The sequence below is a fragment of the Piliocolobus tephrosceles genome, chromosome 1, assembly GCF_002776525.5.
Source record: "Piliocolobus tephrosceles isolate RC106 chromosome 1, ASM277652v3, whole genome shotgun sequence".
Classification (NCBI taxonomy): domain Eukaryota; kingdom Metazoa; phylum Chordata; class Mammalia; order Primates; family Cercopithecidae; genus Piliocolobus; species Piliocolobus tephrosceles.
In genome coordinates this window covers 105,590,965-105,597,278 of record NC_045434.1, presented here as the reverse complement: position 1 = coordinate 105,597,278, position 6,314 = coordinate 105,590,965, and the positions used below count along the sequence as shown (strand labels likewise).

Genomic DNA, 6,314 nt, shown 5'->3' with positions numbered 1-6,314 from the left:
ACTTGCTATTGGACTTCTCAGCCTCCAAAACTAGGAACCAATAAACTTCTGTTCTTCATAAATCACTCAGTCTCAGGTATTCTGTTATAGCAGCACAAAATGGACTAAGACAACATTCAAAGTGGAAAATTGCCGTGACCAGATAATGAATGCACCCCCTTTCCATCAAACCTCCTTCTCCTCACTCCCCTTTGAGGTTGGTCTTAGAGAGAGGCATCTACCACTCATGCAACTGCTCCAGCCAGAAATGCTCCTCCTAGACACATCTTTCCTGAACCACCCAATCCTTCACCCCCTCTGCTCCACAGTCAGCAAGTCCCAAGACCTGCTTATTCCTCCTCTTTCTTACCCACCCCTCCCACATCCACTGCCACTGGTTTGATTCTGCCCCTCACCACACCTGACCTGGATTCTCACAACAACTATCTGGGGTCTCCTGCCTCTGATTCTTTCCAAATGCTTTCTTCTTTTTTTGGAGCCTGAGTCTTGCTCTGTTACCCAGGCTGGAGCACAGTGGTGTGATCACAGCTCACTGCAGACTCAACTTCCCAGGCTCTAGCGATTCTCCCACCTCAGCCTCCTGAGTAGCTGGCAACATAGGCACACACCACCATGCCTGACTAATTTTTGTATTTTTGGTAGAGTCAGGGTTTCACCATGTTGTCCAGGCTGGCTCCGAACTTCTGAGGTCAAGTGATCCACCTGCCTCAACCTTCCAAAGTGCTGGGATTACAGGCAAGAGCCACCACACCCAACCTCCAAATACTTTCTTCTAAAATACATTCTGATCTTGTCTCCACCTGTACCCTCTGCCCTCCTACTTAAAGTCCTCCTATTTCTTCCCCAGATTACAGAATGAATAAAACTCAAAGTCACAGGAAATAAGATGGGAAAGTCCAGGGAAGCTCTCAGATGGCTATCTCATGCTTCTGCACTTTCCTACTAAGCCCTTCACTTCTTCTCTTTATAATCATCACAGACTCCTCTCAAAGTGAATTTTTCTCTCAGAAGCCTTCTTTCTTTGACCTTGACCAACCCCATTGGTACTTTCACAGCACACATTATGTATTTATCTGTTGTTGCATGTATTGTTCTGTCTTTCCATTGTTTATTTGCTGGTCTCATCCACCAGCTGCAAACTTCTTAAGAGGAGGGACTGAGCCGTATTGAACTGTGACTCTCTAGTACTTCAGAAGCTTCTGTTGAATGAATGAATGAATGATAATAAAATTGTGTGATATTATAATTGAATAATTGACTGTTCAAGGGTCTGTGATCTAGGATCAGTCCACTTCATTTAAAATCCCATTTCAACTGTCATTTACAAGATCTGTTCATTTGGGCACATATCTTAATGCCCTATGGCTCAGTTTTCTTGTCTATACAATTAGGATTAATAAGAGAACCCATAGGTTCACTGTGGTAATTAGATACTCTATAAATTATTAGTAAAATATCTAACATGTGAGTACTTAAAAAATGTTTGCTATTACCATTTTTAAATTGGAAATCAATTACTTTTCAGGTGCTTGGAAGTACTTTTTTAAAATGCAGATTGACAATTCTTCCTGCAAAAGTTGTTATGAATTTTAATACTTTCTATAAATTGTCTTCATTTTTGTTAATTTGCAGTATTAAATTTTGATCTATAGCAAGGAAAAGCTCAGCTCAGCTCTTGGCATAATTATCACAACTTCCAAAAAAACAGGAGATGAGTTAATGAGATGATCTTACCCTGCTGGAGGTCCCAGATTCAGATGACTGAGGGATATAATCTTTCATTCCAGGAACAAGGGGAGGAGGTGGGAATCTTGCCACTCACTTATGTTTACTGCTGTTTCCTGAGTCAGAAGACGCTTGAAGATCAAGGTGTACACTCCAGAGACCTACTAAATGTGTTCACCCTGCTTCCCAGCACATTTCAGGGACAACCCTTTCTTTCACTGGTTGGAAAGAGTATGAAGTTGCAAGGGTGTTTAATATTTGTGAATGCGATGTTAGGAATACTGCAGACCACTTAAATATCCTCTGAGACTAAATACAAATAATTTCTGATTCAGCCACAGATTTGAAATATAATACAGGTGAGGAATAACACCCTCAAGCATACAGGAAGCCTGACTGCAGAATTTTGAAAGCCTGTCTTGGCTACTGAGAGATCATTTCAACAAATAATTAACCAGTATCACAAACTTAGTTGAAAAACCACTGATCAGTTCAATTTTTTCTATTAGTACCCCTTTACCTGCATGAACATTTATGTTTGGACCCAATCCAGCTGTTGCTACTACCAGATGGTTTATAGATGCATGCTGAGACACATCTAAGAAGTAACATCTGGAAATCTTTGAATCGCATTCTTCTTGCTAAAATATCCCTGGGGGAATAGGGGCCTCAAAATAGAGAAAAATCTAAACCTTTAATGGTTCTTGTGAAGGGTGTGAGATATTAAAGTTTTTCTGTCTTAATTAAAACTTCCAGAGAACAAAACAGAAATTGATCTAAAATTCTAATTGAAAAAGCATTAATTCCATGTGTAAATGAGTATCACCTCTTCAATTGTATTATTAATGTGTCATTCTTCATCTTTATGAGATTGAAGATTATGAGGGCATCATCTTTAATACAAGTTTATAAAAACATTCAACCACTTGAAAGATGTGTGTTCAAAATCCTTTGTCTAGCAGTGGTGACAGATTTGCACTGCCCCTTCATGGGTATGTCTGCACCAAGGGACCTGGAACAATCTCCCTGGATTGTTGCAAGGTTTAGTGAGATAATGTACATGAAAGAACTTGCAAAATGAAGAGCACTTTATAAACTGTAAAGGTCCACATCAACACAGACTGCTTGGACCAGAACTCACAGTACAGAAAATAGTAGAGCAAAGCAAAAATGATTTACTCAGGCAGGTACAAAACCACAATTCAGGGTTTACGAACCAGTGCTCAAACTACCAAAGTAATATGTTGGCTTGCATCATAGACCTGTTGTGGGGGGTGAAGGTGGGTGTAGTTTTTGTTGTTGTTGTTGTTGTTTTTAATTTTAGAGCAGTTTTATTTTTTCAGACAACTTGAGTACAGAGTTCCCATGGACTTCCCTTCCCTCTCTTCCCCTGCCACCTCAGCAGTTTCCACTAGTAACATCTCCCGTTATTGTAGTACATTTGTTACAATAAACAAATCAATATTGATATATTATTAGCTAAATTATTAGTTTCCATTATTAACTAATTTGATACATTATTAATTATAATCTAGATATTGATATATTATTAACTGAAGTCCACAGTTTACACTAGATTTCTCTTCCTGTTATATAGTTCTCTAGATTTCATCTAAACTTTGAAATTACTCCATGTAAGGCTGGGCGCAGTGGCTCACACCTGTAATCCCGGCACATCAGGAGGCCGAGGTGGGAGGATCACCTGAGATCAGGAATTTGAGACCAGCCTGACCAACATGGAGAAACCCTGTCTCTACTAAAAACACAAAATTAATCAGACGTGGTGGCACATGCCTGTAATCCCAGCTGCTTGGGAAGCTGAGGCAGGAGAATCGCTTGAACCCGGGTGGAGGTTGGGGTGAGCCGAGATCATGCCATTGCACTCCAGCCTGGGCAACAAGAGGGAAACTCCGTCTCAAAAAAAAAAAAAAAAGAAAAGAAAAAGAAAGAAAGAAAAGAAAAGAAAAGAAAGAAAATTACTCCATATAGAATGTTATTCAAATTTGGGACTTCCTTCTCTATTTGTGGGTTTCAGATTTTCTGAGGCTGCAGAATTTTTACAGAGGATCCATAGATCCTATGCAAAGCTAGCCTTTAGGGTAGACTGGACAATGTGCTTTTACTGGGCCCTGGGAAAAATATTTATTAATGAATGAGTGAAAAAGTAATTCACTTACTCATTTATATACTGCTATATTTCAAATTCTGTAAATGCTATTATATTTCATTTATCTATATTGTGTTACAAAACACACCAAAACTTAATGGTTTAAAACAACGATTTTTTATTTCTCAGAATTCTCTGCATCTACTAAGTGGTTCTGCTGGTTTTATCTGGGATCATTCATGTAACTGCATTTAGTCAGCAGAGAAGCTGGTGACTGGGCTGATGGCTTATCCTCAAGGAGACTAGATCAGCTTCCTCACATAATGGCAGCCAGGTTCCAAAGCAAACCCCAGTGCGCAAGTACTTATCAAGTCACTACTTGTGTCAGGTTTACTGATGTCTCCTTGGTCACAGTGCTAACAGAGTCAAGTCCAGAATTAATGTGGCAAGAAATGGGAACCAGGAGGTTTGATTTTCTGTGGACAAACAGTGTAACAATCTACATACAATGTTGTAATTAATTAATTTGTAAGTTCATGTAAAGGAGTTATTGAGGCTGGGCGTTGTGGCTCACACCTGTAACCCCACCACTTTGGGAGGCCGAGGTGGACAGGTGGATCACTTGAGGTCAGGAGTTAGAGACCAGCCTGGCCAACATGGTGAAACCCATCTCTACTAAAAATACAAAAATTAGTTGTGTGTGGTGGTGCACGCCTATAATCCCAGCTACTTGGGAAGCTGAGGCAGGAGAATCACATGAACATGGAAGGTGGAGGTTGCAGTGAGCTGAGATCGGGCCACTGCACTTCCGCCTGGGTGACAGAGCGAGACCCTGTCTCAAAAAAAAAAAAAAAAAAAAGGAGTTACTGAATCCCTAATAGGTTTTCATCAGAAGTTTTATCAATCATCAGAATTTTCATTAAAACTTCAGATACTCTTCTGAGAATCCATTAAATTGTCTGGCATTGTAAAGAGATCTCTGTAGTTAAAAAGGATGGGAACCTCTAAATAAATGCACCATCTGCTAGGAATTTAAAATATTTGGTCTTGTTGATGTTTGGGATGAGATTTGACATATTTGGCAAATGCTGCTTTAATGTTTATTATGTTTTCCGCCTTACTTAGGATCATGAGTATTAAATAAAGAATGTTTAAAAAGGTAATTTATGACTGCTCCTTCGCTAGAAGAATAAAATGGGGAATTTGTTATTTCTCATCCAAGGCGGACTATGTCACCTGAATGCGTCAGGCCCACCCCTGGCTCCTATGGCTTTAATGTAGCAGACATCAAGGATAAAGCACCCAGTCAGGAACTCACAGCGGCAGGCAGCTGGGAGTATGGGGGCAGCCCTGGAGTAGCGGTTGTGGCAGTGCACATGGACGCAGCTGCAGTGGCTGTGGGGCTGACTACTAACGTTCCTGGTGATGCAATGTAGAATTTCATAAGAACACATAGATGGAAGGAAAAAAACCTATGGTGACTGTGAAGGCCCTGATGCCATGTATGTCAAATTGATATCGTCTGTTGGTCACAAAGCTATTGTATAAAGAGAATATGCAGTAACATCAATAACAATAAAGGCTATGTTGAGTAACCCAGATCAGTTTGCTGAAAATGAAATCAGTGAGGTCGGTTTTAGAGAGATCTCTTCACAAGTGCTATCAAAAGTATGCACGTAAGCTGCATGCTCTGGCTCAAGCCTATAATCAAAGCAGTCTGGGACACCTAGGTGGGAGGATTGCTTGAGCCTAGTTCAAGACCAGCCTGGGCCACAGAGTGAGACCCCGTCTCTCCAAAAAACATTAAAAATCAGCTGGATGCAGTGGCATACACCTGTAGTCCCAGCTACTTAGGAGGCTGAGGTGGAAGCATCCCTTGAGCCCAGGAATTCAAGGTTGCAGTGAACTATGATCACACCATTGCACTCTAGAGTGGGTAACAGAGCAAGACCTTGTCTTAAAAAAAAAAAAAAAAAAAAAAGTACGAATATATTTTACATACCAGGTTCACTACACTAACAGCTCCACAGAGATTTTCAGATTCGCAACTGCACCTCAGATTACACCAGAATTGCTGATGGCTGTGAACCTCCTAGATTGTTAAATAAATTATAATAATTTTGAAAAGTACCAAAAGTTAACCTTTGAACAATGCAACAGTGCAGAAAGCTGGCAACCAACAAATATAAAATCCCTACTTTAAAACGCTGTTTTAAATTATGAAACCAAGAATATAAAATGATGTAACATAAAGTTTCTTTTTTTTTTTTTTTTTGAGACGGAGTCTCGCTCTGTTGCCCTGGCTGGAGTGCAGTGGCTGGATCTCAGCTCACTGCAAGCTCCGTCTCCCGGTTGTACGCCATTCTCCTGCCTCAGCCTCCCGAGTAGCTGGGACTACAGGCACCTGCCACCTCACCCGGCTAGTTTTTTGTATTTTTTAGTAGATACGGGGTTTCACTGTGTTAGCCAGGATGGTCTCGAT

At 40.5% G+C, this 6,314-nt stretch overlaps 1 pseudogene; it reads left to right on the top strand.

The window, feature by feature from the left end:
- The first annotated feature begins 5,290 nt into the window (after window positions 1–5,290).
- On the top strand, window positions 5,291–5,936 carry LOC111549646 (annotated as a pseudogene).
- Window positions 5,937–6,314: the final 378 nt, after the last annotated feature.